The sequence below is a fragment of the Trichosurus vulpecula genome, chromosome 8 (assembly GCF_011100635.1).
Source record: "Trichosurus vulpecula isolate mTriVul1 chromosome 8, mTriVul1.pri, whole genome shotgun sequence".
In the NCBI taxonomy this organism is placed as follows: domain Eukaryota; kingdom Metazoa; phylum Chordata; class Mammalia; order Diprotodontia; family Phalangeridae; genus Trichosurus; species Trichosurus vulpecula.
Window position 1 is genome coordinate 225,137,770 of NC_050580.1, and position 17,875 is coordinate 225,155,644.

Below are 17,875 nucleotides of genomic sequence, written 5' to 3' on the forward strand. Positions count from 1 at the left end.
CATGAACTCTTGGGGACTGATGAGTATACTGAGAGAATATAGAGAAAAAAGTGGAGAGAACCCAAAATAGAGTGTTTGGAAACAGCACCGTTAGTGGGCGTGTTATTGATGAAGATCCAACAAAGGAGACCAACAAGTAGTAGTTAGACAAGTAGGGGGAGATTCAAGAGAGAGAGCAATGTCATTTAATCCTAGAGAGGAAAAAATATCCAGGGGATTATTGATAGTGTCAAATGGGAGACATTGTCACGTGTATAAATAGCAAGGAAGGAATCAGTATATAAAGAGATATTGACAATTAGAGAGAATAATAGTGAGGGTAATCTCCTGCAGAAGATAGGAGGGGATGAGATCAAAGATGCATCTAACAAATTGACCATGGCAAAGAGGAGAGCCATTTCATCAGAAAATAAAGTAGAGGAAGAAAATGTGAGGGTTGATGTCAGTGGGATATGAGATGAGAATGAAAGAAGAGGGACCTCACTGCAAATGGACTCAGGTCTTTTTTAGTGAAATATGAGGTGAGATCCTTAGCTGAGAGGGTAGGGGGAATTGCTATGGGAAGCTTGAGAAGAGAAGATTTGGAACAACTGCTTGTGGTGAGCAGAATAGAAAACTGATAGGCAGGAATAGAAAAATTGCATTGCCACAGTGAGGGCCCAGTTAAAGATAGATTACATTAATGTGTGGTGAAATTAATCAACACAATTTCCTGACTTCCTAAAGCTGTGTTCAGCAGCATATGAGAAAGAAGCAAAGGAGGTAGCATTGGTATTTGGCAAAACATGAACACCAACAGGACAAGGTATCTGAGAGTAGAGAATAGGGTAACGTTTACAGCTTCCAAAGAAAGCACTTTTTTCACAACAACCCTGTGAAGTAGAAAGGACAAGTAGTACTCCTTTTTACAGACAAGGAAACTAAGAGGTTCAGAGAAAATCAGTTTTGTAGGGTCACATAGCTAGTAAGTAGCAGGACTGAGATTTGAAATCATCTTCTGACTCTCAGACCAGTACTATTTGCACACTCTAAATGTAGATTCATACAACAAATATAGATTCTACAAAGCTATATTTTGTCATTTTTAAATTTAAAGTCATAATTTAAAAATTAGACTATTACTGAATATTTCTAAATTATTTGCATGAATATGTTTGTACTCACTGATAAAAGACTGCTGCCTTTTTTTTAAAAATCACAGTTACCATTCTGAATAGATTATTCTATAGGATCTATAGTTTTAATAATCCTTTGCATCCGTATCATGCTTTGTCTCCGGAGAGTTCCAAGAACTTTAAAATATTAATTTATTACCATTGGCAGCATCTTTGTGATTTTCATTCACTTTTTAAACATAAAGCATAGAAATGTTAAGTATATTGCCTTAGGTTATTCTCAACCAGTAAAAGGCCAAGCCAGAAATAGAATCAAAGCATATGTGGTGATTACTCCCTTTATATCTATGAACTCTCAGCAGGTTGAGGCAAAAGTACCAGCTGTCTACATGTAAATATATATTTTGGACATTGACAGCTGTGCCAAATTATACTTTTTCAGTGGCTAGAATATCTCTGCACTTGGGGACTGTTGACCTTATCATAACAGTTTTTCTTGAACTGAAATTTGTTGGACATTGAGAGTTGTATTATTTCTTTAAAGGCTTTTTTCATGCCTATCAGCATTTGTCACTTAACTCGGTGATAAAGAGAAATCATAAGCATATGTCACATGGACCTAACAGACTTTGCCCCATTTTCATGGCCAGTTTGAAAATGCTTTCATACTACTTAACTTCTTCATCATTTTTGTTATATGAGAAGGTCAGACTAGCAGATTTGTGATAACCCAGGATGCATACTCTGGTTCAGGGGTGGGGAACCTGCAGCCTGGAGGCCATATATGGCCCTCTTGGTTCTCAAATGCGGCCCTTTGACTGAATCCAAACTTCACATGATATAGATTGGAGGATGGGTTTTATTTAGAAAGACTATTATCATCTATCAGCCTTTGGAATAGAACAGATGAGTTATATATCAGATGCTAGTCAAATGTACTATAGTTTTAAGATCTTCCCTATCTCTTGCTTCCCCCTTCAAATGACCTAGTTTTCCATTTCTTTTTTTCCCTGCTATCATTTAAAGAATAGGTTTCTCTTCCCTGGGTTTTCTATAACAGATTTGTAAGAATATACAACAAATCGGAAAAGGATGAACTCAGTATCGTATAGATATTTTTAGTTTCACGCATTATGAGATTGGTAATGGGTATTTTGATTCTCATGGCCTTTCAACAACCATATTTTGTTTTTTTGATTAATTCACTTGCCCCTATTTCTATTTCTAAGCTTGCCCTCACATAAGAAAATAAAAATCTATTTTTGAAAGGTTGTCAGTGCCATGCTACAAAAGGAATTTCCTAGAGCCATAACTGACATTTATGTAATGTTTTCAAGTTTACAAAGGCCTTTAATCTATATCTCATCCAATCCTATGTGGTAAGTGCCACAGGAATTATTATCCCTATTTTGTAGATGATGAAACTGAGGACCATAGAAGTAAGTGACCTACCAGTAGTCACACAACTAGGAAGTGTCTGAGAAGGGATTTGAACTCAGGTCAAGTCCAACAACCTTTCCTCTAAATCATACCGCTTTCTGTCTTCATGAAGTATGCTTCAGAGGAAAATGAATAGGACTTAAAGTCAGAGGACCTGGGCTTGAAATTTGACTGCCATAAACTTGCTATATGATGTTAGAAAATTTTCTAACCCCTCTCTCGTTCTCAAAGTCACCGTATGTAAAGTGAAGGGGTTATCATAGGTAATTACCAAGGCTTATCTGTAAATTATTAAGTTCTAAATCCTGTAACCAACATATAAGGCTCATCTCCACCTGCCAAAGGTGTCCCTTCCCTCACCAGAGCTGTCCTATCCTCCTTATATCTAATTCTCTCCAGGTTGTCATGGTTAAATGTTCTCGTTGGAAAGCATGGCACAAGCTTCTGCATGGCTCTTTAGTATGGCTGGTGTGTGCAACTTCACTGAAAGGAAAATTTTTATTGGCAATCTAGCTACTCAGATTTTTTTTTAACTGTAGCTGTAATAATTAACTGTGAGCCTCTGGATCCTGTACAGGGCCTGGCAAAGGAAGAGTATTCCCCCTAGATAGGGGAACTGTGATAAAAATGAGAAAACTGAAATGAACTTGCTGCCTATAGCAGGCAGATGCTTCTGAATTCCAGGCCAGCATCCCTCACTGGATGAACTACAGCTTGAGCATTATATCATTTTACGGGGCACAGATATGTTTTCTGGCCATGAAAGAGTATTTTGATAGACCTGTAATCTCATTGATGTGGTTTCTTCTTCCAAAAATGCAGACTCATCCACACTTCTTATCTGAGCAACTTTTATCCAAGTTCTCCTGTAAATTTTCCATAAAAAATCATCTTCTCAGTCTCTTGACATTATGAGTGAAGCATATGTGCTGTCTACCTGTTGTCTTTCGTTCACATTATGTGACTATGATACATCCTTTTGTCATTGATATTATCTTTTATTCTGGTTTTTACTTGTAATTCATTGTTGGAAAGATGCTGCAGCCTATTCAGACTTATGGTGTATCTCTTCTTCGTGGTATGGATGACCTACAATTTTAATTCTTCAGGGATTCCATGATTCTCAGCCATTTATTAACACTAACAGTAGTTTTAAAAAGATTGTTTCAGGTTAAAGTTTAGAGTCATTGAAATCATTATGCATTTTCCGCAATGCAATTTTATCCGCTCTCTTCCTTCTCTTAAGTTTTAGGCCAGGGTCATTTTCCATTGTTATCTCATACATACGTACATACATACATATATATATATATATATATATATATATATATACATATGTGTGTGTTTATATATGTGCATATATTTATGTATGTATACACACATATATATATACTAATGGACCACATCAAAGGGAAAGTAGGAAAAAGAAAATTCAGGACACTCAAAGAGAAGCTATGAGAAATTATCGACATTAGCTGGAAGCAATGTCCTCAAATGCTTGGCCCAGTGTCTGAAATATAAATAGTTAAATCAAATTAAGAATGACTTTAATTGTCTTGCAATTAGATTTCATAGATTAATCATCCATCTCAAAATTACCTCAAATATGATTGAATCCGTTCATGTCTTTGACAAAGTGCAGACTGCTCTTAATATATCTTACTGTCACCTACTGAGTTATAGAAGCTCATCAGCAACCATCATTCGCTGATTCAGATGTCAAGAGTCCCTTTGTCACTTCCATTATACATTCTTCTTACTTATTTGGAAAAGCGAACTGGATACTAATGTAATCTTATTTATGAAAAGACTTCTGGCTTTCTTTTCAGTTTGTGATTTCATGTTAAAATTAGAAGGGAAAAGAGGGCCCTGAATCTTATCATTTAAGCTCTGGATTCTGAAAGAATAGTTTTTCCATGAGTCCCTGGATTTTGGTACTACATACAGATTGTCCAAGTCTTCATTCCACAGTTAACTCCTCTCTAGGATTTTCTCAAGGAATGGTAATAAAAGCATACTACTTAGAACTAGACTACTTTTCTGCAACACTTTGATGTGTAGGTGAATATAACAGAGAACACATATGCTTCCAAAAGTCCATAATGCAGTGTTTCATCTTCATCTGAATAGCCTCCTTTATCTCATTTCCCCTTATTCATGGCAAATATGTCAATAACTTCCCTTAACCAGTAGGCCTTATGGCCATGCAGCATAGTATAAATGATAAACTGTAAAAGTGCAGAGAAAGTAGTAATGGTCAAGCATTCACCAGTGGAAAAGTAAGTCAGAATCATCTTGAGTTATTCATTTAATCTGGACTGTAATTCTCATAGCAAGTGTTTTAGGTCTGTGCCAAGTTCTCCTACATTATAATTCCCCAATAGTAGCATCACCAAAAGCTGCCTTCTACATTTGGGAGCCATAACTTAAGCCTACCTACATCATCTTCCTTTTCACCAGCATCATCTTTCAGAACATTTGAAATCTGTGTCTTGGGACTGCAGTCTATAAACCTCCAGCCTGAGTCATTTGCATTCTGCTTGTCTGAGCCATTGCTGTTGGTTGATGCATTTCCTGGTGCAGCTTTCCATCTGCTTAAACATTTTAGTCATACTATACTATCGCTTCAAGCTGTGTGTGAAAATTACTTTTGTTTCCTTTTAAATGTCCCTCCCGCAAGGGAGATGTTGCTACTGCTATTCTGATCAGCTCCAGTGTTAGTCAGATTACATACCCTTTCCCTTATACAAATATCTCTCTATGCCTTTATCCTAAACTTTTGGTCCTCTCCCTATATAGATATTAAAAGATGGTTCTGTAACTGAATAAATAATGGTATTTTAGGTTCTGGCTGTGTATATTAGTGGTTGAAAGTGGGAAATAATTCTCACAAGCACCCTGTGGTCTTCGGTTCGTTATCTACGTTACTCTCACTCATTTCCTACATCACTTCCCACATTTTTCTTTTCTGTGATCCTTTTTCTGAAAAACTTTTCTTTGCAACCACCTTTCCCTTTTGCCCCTGGCTCCTGGTACATCTTCTTGTGCTTCTCCTATTCATCAGTCTTTGGCTTCCTAAGGTCCACTGACCTTGCCCTATTTTCAGCCACTGAGCAATAGCATAAACCCAGCAGTTGTTTTTAAAGATAATGTCTCCCATTCTGCAGTAATATGCAAAATAAGGGTAAGCACACTTGGTGCTAAAAATATATCTATATACTACATCCCTATCCAGTGCCAGATAGTTCACAAAGGGTACCACTGATCCACAAGGACTACAGATGATTAATTGTGGATGAAACCAGCAAAAAGAAATCAAGCGCAATTTATCCTAACAGTTGAAATCTGAGCATACAAAATAACACTGTTGAAGGCTTTAAAAGAAAAAAGGATGTTTGTGATTGTTTAACTTGTGTTAATGAGGCTAAGGCTATAGGGGTGATCACCATATGACTAGTAAACTTCATAATATTCTGTGGTCACAGGTTGCCCCCATAACCTCAGCTAGCCATTTTACAAATATTTGAACTGAACACAAAAGGAACAAAACAAGAGATTCTGTTGATCAATGTAAAATGATCACAACTGCAAAATTTCACTACTTGAACTAACTGTGGGAAAAGATCAGTCTATGATAGTGAAAAATTTATATTTTAGGCTATTTTAAAGTAATTTTATTGTTCATGTTAAGAGTAATATAAATCCAATAAATTATTTTTGAAGCCATTATTATTTTGAAAGAGCTGTAGAGAGGGTAGAGGAAGAACTTGGTTATGTTCCAGTGACAGAAAAATTTTTAAAAGCTGAGGAATGAGTTTGTGCAAAGTTTGACCTGGTTGTTTTCCTGATACTACTTCAAAAGGCTAAAACTACTCTTAGAGCACAGTATCACAGCAGGAAAGAATTAAATGAAAGGAGGGAATGGGGGAATGGTGAAATTGACTGGAGCAGCAGTTGGAATTTCATCAGGGTTCTGAGGCAGCAAGGCTGAATGACACATAAAATGATTATTCATAACTGAAAGAGCGAGTTCAAATCATCTTGCATTCCAAAACAGGGCGATCTAAACCTATGAGATTTTAATCTCCTAACAGAAGTATTCAAAGTATATGCTATAATGATAAGGATTTGATCAGTAGTACAATGAAGGACAGTAAATTGTACAAATAGAAAAAGGTAAACATAATCTTTACATATACATACACTTTAGGTAAATATTGTTATATAAATGGATTAATTTTCGTCCGGTTGGAGGTAGTGTGATTAAAAATGGAGTAAGTTATACCCCATTTTTAAAGTTCTTTTATTCCAATGATTATGATATGTCTCCTGTTGTGAGAGCTTATATTTACTCTTGTAAAAGTTCCAAAGGTTTAAGTGTTACTTCAGTGGTGATATTACTTCAGTGATTACCTGTGTATATGTTTGTGGGAACAGATTTACATTTACAGACATTCTTTGCTCTTTTGTTTAGTTAGTGCTTAAAATATGTTTCCTTTATTTTTAACTTTGAAAGCTGATAGCAAAAAAAAAATTTCTTCATAATTCAGTTTTCATTACGAAGACTCATTGATCTTTTGATTTTGTCCCACATGATATATTCTTCAGTAAAGTGGGACAGTAGATAAACCACACAACTGTTAAGTGAGAGTATAAATGGTTATAAAATAGTAACAAAAGAATATTCCATCCCTAGAAGAATGGATCAGTACCAATGCAGGGTCATAGGAAGCATCTTTGTGCAGTGATCTAATTATAGTAAAGCATCAGTTAACCATAACCTAACTAGTTGTAATCATAAAATAGCTACAAACAAAAAATAACACAAAACCAAAAAACCTAACTTCTACATTCTTCTTTTATATTCAAAGAAAGCCTGAAAGACTACCTACCTATCCAGGATGCTATTAAGCTGACCTCTGTGGTACCTTTAAGCTTAATAGGCTCTGGTTATATAATTATGAAAAAAATAGCAAATGAAAAGGAAAACTGATCAGCCAAATTAAGACTTCTAGACTATATCCTGTATCAATACGTATTTAATTCACTGTTTTACACCTATGGAACCACATAATGAAAACTGATGTCTGTAATAATGACCTGCAGCCACTCAATCATAAAGACCTCAAATCATAAAAATCCAATTGTGTTCACCAAACTATACTTTAGTACTTTAATGAGTTTGTGATCTCATTACTGTGGGTGCTCCCTCCATCATCATTTTAGATTATGTGAGTTACTCACCCATAGGCTAAGTAGGTTCTGCCTTGTACATGGTCCAGATGAAAGATCCCAAAATAGAACTCTTTCTCTATCATTTCTGCCCCTCAAATATCTTAAGCAGTTTTCATACAGGATGGACAATTCATGTGATTAAAATAGCATATCCTCTTATGTACTTATAAAAAGTGGATTATATTTAATAAATAAATCCAGCAGTATGCTCAAGACCGGGACTTAGAAAAGGTAGTAACCATTGGTTTAATCTGATCATCATATTTTCTCTTCAGCTAAAGGCTTTCTAAACTAAATATCCATGTAATTTATACTATAAATGGGAAAGAAGCTTACATGCGTTTTAGCATAAACACAACTCAAAAGTTACAGAATCTAAGAGATGAAAGATTAAAAATTATGTATAGTTTAACCCTTACTCTAACATTACCTATATGTGATCATCTAGTCTCAATGCAAGACCTCCAGGGATAGAGAACTCTCTAACCTTCCATTCCCTTTTTTAAACAGCTCTAATTGTTAGGACATTTTCCCTTATACACTATCCTTTGTGCCAAAATAAGTGTAACTTTCGTACCATAAGAATTCAAATTCTTGAAAATAACTTACCACACTACTACCAAAGCTTTCTGTTCTTTGGGCTAAACATACCAAATTCTGTAACTAACCCTTATATGGCATGGTTTTGAACCCCATTACCATCTTGAGAACCCTCCTCTGATCATGGTATAGCTTATGAGCTTGACTTTGATTCCTAGCTGAATTCTAGAAGGCATTGTTTTAAGGGCTGGAATGTGCAGAAAGGGAAATGGTAACCACTGTTAGGCAGCATGAATTGAATAAGAAAACCAAAATATGAGTATTTTACTTTTATAGTGGCTGCTGTAAGCACTAGATAGTGAAAAATAGAAGTCATCTCTGTTCCCAAATATTTAAAACACACCACAATTCTATGAGCAAATGCAAATTCTGTTAATGAGTACTCTAAACCAAAGCTCTGGGAAATAAAAATTCAGTTTTCTTGCTGGTCATTTTTTTCCAGTTAACTATGAAAATCAACAAAACTTAAACTGACATTTGGCCTGATTTTTATTGTTGTTCAGTCATTTCAGTTATGTCCCCTACTCTTCATGACCCCATTTGGGGTTTTCTTGTCAAAGATACAGTGGTAGTTTGCCATTTCCTTCTTCAGCTCATTTTACAGATGAGCAACTGAGGGTTAAGTGACTTGCCCAGGGTCACATAGGTAGCAAGTGTCTGAGGCTGGATTTGAACTCAGAAAGTTGAGTCTTCCTGACTTCAAGCCCAGTGCTCTATCCACTGTGCCACCTAGCTCCCCTAATAGGGAAGGATAAAACTGAAAAGCAAAAGAATAATCTATCCCTAATAGGTTTACAGACTAGACTAAAAGTTTCCATTAGATCTTGGGAGACTTGAGTGAGCAACTTATTAGACGCCAACAACTCATCTCACTTTTGAGTATAAAATTTTAGATAGCTATTTGCTACACATTTTAATAATCTAGAATTTTATATTTATTCTGCCCTTGTCCCTAACATGTTTAAAGTACTTCATAGACATTTCCTCATTAATCACCACTGGATTATTCATGCAATGAAAGTTTTTTTTTTATTTCATAGAATCTTTTACCCTATAGATTGCTTTAATATCTTATGAATGCTAATTAATTAATACCACCCCTTGCAGATTTGGGAAAGATATATAACTATTTTACAGAAAGCAATTGGCTTTGAATTAAAAAGAAACGTGATGGATAAAAATTCCTAGTAATGTACCTTGCACATAGTAGGGACTCAGTATTTGTTAAATAAATCAGTTACATGATGATGGTAGTTTAAGAAAGGAAGTTAAAGAGAATATTAAATTCAAATAAAAATGCAATATTTCAAAAAAAACAAGTTTAGGAGTTTGACATATACGAATGTGATTTCTCATCGGCAGTGCCAGAAGGTCTATGACAATCACAAGTAGTCTAAAACTCATGCTTCATATCATAGGGTAAAAATGTCATCTCTAATAACAGTAGCTATATCATTTGTTTTATCTTATACATTGAATAATGAAATCTTAGATTTGAAGGGATGTTAGAACTTTTTTCAAAGTCCTACATCCAACTACTGATGCAAACCAACCTGAGCTTATTTCTAAATTCATTATGACCATAGCAAAAATCACGTAAAAAAATCATATAACAAAAATCATTTATCCCCAAACCAAACAAGTTCATTTGAGATTATCTTCTGTTACATTTTCCATGGCTTTGTTCCTTTTCCAAGTAGGGTAAATGAGTATTTCACATGGATAATCCAGAACATCAGATGTGATTTTTGGTGGTAGATTTAGCTTCATAATTATATTCTAAGATCATTGAAAGACACTGCACAATTTCCTAAATGTTCTCTCCTTATCCTATTAAACTCTGTGCCTATTTCATTATCTATCTTCAATGTCTGCATAAGATACACATGTATTGGTCAATTATTGGTTATTCACCCAATTGTATGTCAAAGTCTGGATACTATGTGGATAGTTAAGATAGTTAAGCCAAAAAAAATTTTTTTAATCATAATAGATCTCATTTAGGAGGCTCTTCAGTGTTCTCTGACTTAAAACAATCAATAGTGCCATTTATAAAATAGGGGTAACTGGAGGACCTCATTTTCTGCAGAGAATCTCTCTTCTGTTTAGACTATTGAATGAATATTGTCTATATCAAGCTCCTCCCCAAAACAAAAACCTATCCCAATACTTTTCCAGTCATGTATTATTGCTGTAAAAAATAGGATACCAAAAATGTTAAAAAATAAAAGTTACAGATTACCCAAAGGACAGTGGTAGGTATAAGTAAACTTTAGCATATTAACAATAATTAATTAAGCAGAAGAAGTATTTAAAAGAGATCAAAGAGATGCACAACCAGAAAAGGTAGCTGGATCAGTCATACAGTGGGATCAAGAGATAACCAGGGATACAACCCAGTAAGAGACCTAGAGGAAGGCAATCAGCATTTTGGATAGTGTAATGGATAGAGCACAAGATTTGGAAGACTTGAGTTCAAATTCTGCCTCAGAAACAGTGGCTTTGTGACCCTGGGCAAGTAACTTAATCTTTCTTGCCTTCAGTTTTCTCATCTGTAAAAATGAGGGAGTTGGACTCAGTAACCTCTAAAGTCCCTTCCAGATCTAAAGATGTGATTCCTAGATCCTGTGGAGAATTTATAGGAGGATGTAGACAAGGGTTGCACAGGACAGGAGTATTTGGGTAATTTTCAATCTGTAGGGTTGGAGATCATAGATCCATCAGAGTTGTATTAAATTAAATATTAACATGTATTCTCTTAAGTACATACTGCCTTGAAAACAAGGAAATGATCCAGGCATGCCCTTCATGGCAAGAATATACTAGACTGGGAGTTTACATGTGCCAAAAAATAATTGAGAAGTGACTATAGTTGGAAGGGAAAGGGATTTCTAAAAAAAATTTTTTTAATTATGTTATAATTCAGTTCCCTCTTCCATGAGTCATAACAATATCCCAGTAATGTACTTATGGATATTCCAAGTATTAAAATTTGTCATTTTCTTTGAAAGACACTAAATTCTTAAAATAGGCCTATTGTGGCTGAAAGCAGCAGAGGTGGGCCTTTCGTTTGCAATAGTGGCTACCTGCCCTTTTACCTGCCCTCCTCACGAGGAGGCAGCTTACTTAGTGCAGTAAAAGGAAGGCTAAATTTGGATTCCAAAGTCTGCCTCTGTCACGTACTACGTATATAACCTTACGCAAGTCACTGGCACTCTCTAGGCCCCATTTTCCTCACATACAAGAAGAGTTAGCTCACATGACCTCTAACTTCCCTTCTGACTCTAAAACTTTCCTCTAAGACATGGGCTGCAATCTGATTGGTAAAGGGAGTCGCAAACCAATGCCATCATAGATGTTTTAAAGTATTGAAGATGTAAAACTGAAAAGAGAAAATAACATTGAAACTAATCATTTGCAAAGCAATTGGGAAAAACCCATGTTGCTTGAAATTATTGAAACTGTTCTGTGTCCTTGGTGAAAAAAGCTACCACAGACAGTGTTGCTGTTCATATGTAGGTACAGCCAGGAGTCCACTGAGTTACCACAGCGAATATTGGGGAAATCTTCCATTGATTTTAGTCTTACAAAACCTAAAGCTAAATAATTGCTTCATTTAAACAATTGATCTTACCATTGTGACAAGACATGTGAGTAGCAATTAGTGGAACATGACACTTAACACTGCCTAGAATTATATTTTTCATGATACTTAAATATTTATGACAATTTTAGGCAGTCCTACTCTGTCCACTAGTTTTTAACATTGTCTATAAAATGGGCAGTTGGCTAATTAAATGATACATTTAAAAGTATTTCTTATTTAAATTGCCTGAAGTTTGATGCTGTAGAATTCAAGGAAGCAGAGAGAGATAACAAAGATTTGTTATACAAACATATTTTCAACCCCTACAAGGATAACCCCAGATTTTAACAGTTATTCACCTTTGTTTTCCCTGTCTAAATCATTGGTCTGTGAATTAGCAGTCTCTGTAGATTGTAATCTGCCACTGAATGATCTGAGGGTAAGCCATTACTCATATGTCTCCAGTCTGTAAATTAGACTTGATACCTTCTGCACAAGAATTTCTTACAGAGGACTTAGTTAATTTGCTTCAAAGGACTTTTAATTCTGTGGTTTGAAAGAGATATAAGTAAGGCAATATAACATATAACTTATCAAGTATGGATTGTCATTAAAATGAGATGGGTCAGTCACATATTTTTAGTTGTTTATTCAGATAAAGTTATATGAGAAAAACTATGGTATAGAGATTTTTCTTGGGCAGCTATTCCATTTTTACTTTCAAAGCTGAGAAGAGAAGAAAATTACCTGGAATTTCAAGAGTCTGAGGTAGATGGTAGAGTTGCTAGTTAGAATTGCTAGGTTAGTGTTTGATTAAATCCAAGTTTTCCTCTTGTCCTAGAGTAGACTTTTAAGGTTAGTAGTTGGACCAAATACTTAACCAATAATTCATTGCTACTTCCATTTCTCCCCATCTTCCCAGGGCCCTAAAGTCTGAAGAAGAGTTACCCAAAGGAGTAGTTCTCAAGAGTTTATTCAACTGTTTATAATTCAAAGGCAGTTTGCTTTTAAATAAACTTAGCACTATGGAGGAATTAGGGTCAGAAAAGCCCACAGTGAGCCCTATGACTCCAGTGACCTGATCACATAGAAAAGTTCTACCCCAATTTTTTCTAGAAGACATCCCACTCTGGTAGAACATTAAGAAACCTAAGACAAAACCAACTCAAAAACCTTGGGATTAAAAAAAGAATCCTCAGATTCCAAAGTCCCTATTCAATTAACCTCATGCATTTTAATAGTAGTGTTTTGTGATGTGTGTTTTTTTTAATAAACTCCTACATTTCCCTGTAGCATATTACTCATTTATTAAATCCAACGTATTTTCATGTTGTATACCTACCATTAGGCAGAATCAAATTCAATAGATGAATTTCACATTTCACAATTATTAAGAGATTAGTTATGACCACAGCTGAAATAATCAAAAGTGATTTGGTCTCAATGGTGGGGTGGTTCATTTCATAGTAATTACTTTTGTTACTGCTGGTTTTTGTAAAGCTCAGGCATCATTACTGTTTCTAAAACAAAAAAAGTTACCAAATTTTTATAATGTTTTACAGCCTTTATTCATAACACTATAAATCAGTGGAATTATTGAAGTTTCATACTGAAGAATTGTGCAAGTGATTTTTTTTCTACATTAGATTCAAATAAGGTCATATCTCTACTTTGTCCATTGAAAAAGTTACAGTGGAATGAATGCAGTCATAGTGCTTGCTTTACTATACATCATCCCTGTCAATGCCCTTGATGACTGTAGGAGGAACCCAAAACCTAGATTTCTCCAACCAGCAGGAGATGGATGGGGATAGCAATATTATACTGACTTGTTGGTGGGTAATATTGGAAAAAGAAGCATCAATACAGTAGTTACCAGAGAATTACATGACCATGGCACTATAGCATCTATAGGCTGAGCTATGATATCATGTCTGACGTGAATGAGAAATTTACCATACAGAAACTTTACATTGAAACCAAATAAAGGAAGAAAATGTTAGAATAATTTTAACAAACCTTTAGTAAGCAGCTATGAGTGAGAAGAGTACGTTTTTCATAGTGTTTATTTCCAAGAAAGTATTTAATGGAAGTTTTAAAAATATTTTTTCTAAATAGGTAACTTTTTTTAAAATTTCCTCATGTAAAAAGATCGAGATTTTAAAAGGGGCTTTTCACCACCACCCCTTCAGAGCTTCCTAAATTACATAACTAGGCAGGCATAAAAAGTCTCAATTTTTGAAATAAACTATCAGCCAAGAATAAAGATATGGAATAATATGATCTAAGACTAGAAATATACCCAAGATTTTTATCTCATGGGCTCTTTAATGTCCACACAGAACAGACAGCATCTTGACTTATAAGGCCTTATACACCAGACCCCAAGTAACCAACTGCTCAGAACTTTTCAGTTTGCAACCATATTTTACAGATTGATACCAGCATATATTTCATAAAGAGTTAAAGAAAATTGTCAAGGTGAGCAGCAGAAAACTAGTAATTCTTTAAACCTGAGTGGTGTTAATCTGTGATTTATCATATTCACCATTCAAATACTTTATCATCCAGATATTATTATGAACCTATTCTAAAAGTGGGTTTCATTTTATGTGCTTCTTTCTTTCCTCACTTCTGCAAAATGCAGAGGGGGAAAAGATGTTAACCACATATTTGTACTTAACCACCCAGTGTTATATATACTTTCTGGCTTCCACTGGAGAGCCCCTGACATCGCAAGGAACGGTGATCAAAATTCCACACACTAGCTTCAAGCTGGGGGCTCGTAGCTACTGCAGCATTAAAAAAGGGTCTTGTCCTGGCTTCTTTAAATAAGCATGGTGATGGGATGGTTTAAGGGAAGAACACCTCTCAAATCACATGACCACTGCTGTGCTTCATGTGTCCTGCTTCTTTCATTACAGCTTGGCCACTACATTCTTCCCCTGTAATTTAGTGAGTGTGCGTGTATGTGTATATATGTGGATGTGTAGTTCTGTTGGTGGTTACCCATTATGCATGCCTCTTTCAGTGTTAGAGTGATGTGCTTCCCCCTGTGTCACAGGTTATGGGTTAGCCCTTTCCAATTTTCTATGTTCCTAAAAGTTTGGGTCTTCTGTTATTAGTGTGCGGTTCATGTAGTTGTGATGTATACATCCTGAACTGTTCATGTTGCATTAAACATGAGTTGAAATGCTGTCCCATGAGAGTTAGCTTTTCACGTTGGGCTGAAAAAGTCTTCATTTCTGTGTAGCAATTCATGTTACTATAACCTATGGCTTTCAATTGTACCTCCATAATGAAGACCTGACTTTAAACACTGTGCTATTCTTGTTATGACCTAAGCATAAGGTAAGTGACTTCTCTAACTGTATCTAAAGATTGTGGTCATTTATTAAAATTTTTTCTCTTCTGTTTTCTGCCTTTTTTAATTATTTTTCTCATCTCTAGTGTGTGCTTTTCTCATTTCATTTTCAGTTTGACTCCTTAAGATTGCTTTATGAGCATTGTGATCTTCAGCAAAATACATATCATAGATTTAAACGTATCAGATGTGTTGTCATAAATAATTTGATATCCTAGAGCAGTCTTGAATGGTAACAGAAAATATGTATCTATATTGTCAATAAACCTTATGCTGTTCATTTCTTCTACTGGCTTGAATACTACAAACTCTATTTTACACATGGTATAGCATTCATTCAGTGGAAAGATGAATCAGTTGTCAGCATTGGAAAGTCAGAAATTAAAAATGGTAAAATTGCATGTTCTGAGAGAGTGATAAAGCAGATACTCTGACACTGTCCCTTTCATTATGAATCTTCCAGGAAGCTAGTAGTAGATGAAATCCTAGTTCTGTTTTTTTTTTCAGACTTCCCTTTTTCCAATGAGTACAACCAGGGTAAGGTAGAAAGAAAAATCTACAAGACATGAACCTTCCTATAGAACTGGAGACGGGCATGTGTTACTTTCTCTCTGGCATGCATGAGATCAAGGGTAACAGTTATTTCCCAAGTCCATCCAGCAAATCCCATTACATTGTGTGTGATGGTACAGTGGAATCTTAAGCTTGGGATTTTACCAAAGGACTGAGAATTTGAAAATTCAAAGGCTTATAGTGTAAGGAGAAGGGAAGGAGCCCGTTTTAAATGGGTTTTGACGTACTTATAAACATTAGAACTGGACATTTTTTAAAAGTGATTTTTTTTCCCCATTCTCCATCTTTACATCCAGAGCCCTTGGTGTTTAGAAAGTGTTTGTATTAAAGGCTGTTTTGTGTTCTGGGTTTGTTTGTGTTTCAATTTAAAGATTCCCCAAATCTGGCACTTTGTTATCCAAAGTAAAGTAATTAGGAACATCATGCCACTGTTTGATGGCTCTGTGCCAATGTTAAGAAATGTTCATGTTTAGTTGACTTGGTTTCTCGTTATACAGATCCTTCTTCCATACCTGCTTTGAAATTTATAGGTAGCAAGTTCTTTTCCATTTGGCTCATATTGCCCCATCATGTGAATGTCTAAAGCAAGGTTTCATTTGGGTTTCTTTATTAAGCCCATCATATGAACAAGAATAATATTTTTAATAAACTATCCCAAGAGGCTTTTTTATTTTTTAGTAATAGCTAGTTCTTTACCATCATTGTCATTTGGACATTGTGCAAAATTAAATGCTTTGGGCACATTTTAATAATATTGAACTGCTCTATTCATTATAAATTTCTGGGTTTTGTCCATACACTAGTGCCAATATAGGCTGAAAGATGAACTCAGGAAAAATAGAGGTTATGACATGAGTAACTACTACTGATCAAAGGAGTTGCTTTCCATTCACAAACATTGCTTTGCACTATGGGTTTGAGCTCCTTCTGTTCTACACTTTGTTGAAGATTCTCTTGACTTCCATTTTACTCCATTTAGCACTTTTTTCTGTAACATTTCTCCCCACACCCACTTTCCTTTTACTTTCCCAACCTTTCTCCTTCTTTTAAAAAAGCTGCTTCTATTTCCTGAACCACTTTTTTTAACTCAGTTTCTCTTTTAACAAGCTTGTCTATTAGTGTTTCTATTTCTTTTCTCCTTTAGGATTGTGGTGGTTATTGTAGTTACACTAATTTTCATCCCATGGTGTGCCAACTTGCTTTGTTTATTTTGTATGGAGCCCATCTTTCCCCCTCTTTGTGGTTTTCAGTGAGAAACAGAAAAACTTTAATCATGTAGATAATGTCCCTGTAGGCCTGCCTATCTGCCTTCTACATCTCTAGATCTAATTCACTCAAATCCTTCTCTTTTTTTTCGCACTTCCATTTTTTTTTTCTTAAACAGTCATCATTCCTTTCCTTTTGGTCCAGAGCTATATCCTTTTGGTCCAGAGCTATACTTTAATAAAACTTCTAAGAAAAAAACTTCTTTCAGATTGGCTCCACTTTTTCATGGTGCCAAAAAATAGTTCAGTGCAATAAAAAAATAAACAAAAAAAGAGAGATCTGGGCCAAAGGAGGAAAATTTTGACACTTCTTCGGAAATTTTTATTTTTAATCGCATTTTTATGTGATTTTTTAACTTCTTATGTGTATGTTTGTGATTTTTTTTGTTTGTTTTTAACATTAACAGTTTTTTTTCAGGGAAGGACAACCATAACCCACCCTAAGTTGCAACATTCCTCTCATAAGTTGTTTCATTATGATAAGTAGATTGTGTTAAACTGCAGAATCCAGTTTGTTGTGTGAATAGACATTTGGGGCAAGCTACTGTGGAGCAGAGAGGAGAGAGGTTTGGAATTTCAAATAAGGACAATTTCCTTTGAAATTAGCAGAAAGCCCTAACATCTAATTTTTTAAATGAGTTCAGTGGAGTAAACATATAGATACTTAAATGACAAATACATTTAAATACAAGAATGG

The 17,875-nt window shown here is 35.2% G+C and overlaps 1 protein-coding gene across 4 annotated transcripts in view; it reads left to right on the top strand.

Moving 5' to 3' along the window:
* GPHN (gephyrin) overlaps positions 1 to 17,875 on the top strand; it is an 885,721-nt gene that overhangs the window by 668,301 nt on the left and 199,545 nt on the right. The gene's annotated exons all lie outside the window — the stretch shown is intronic.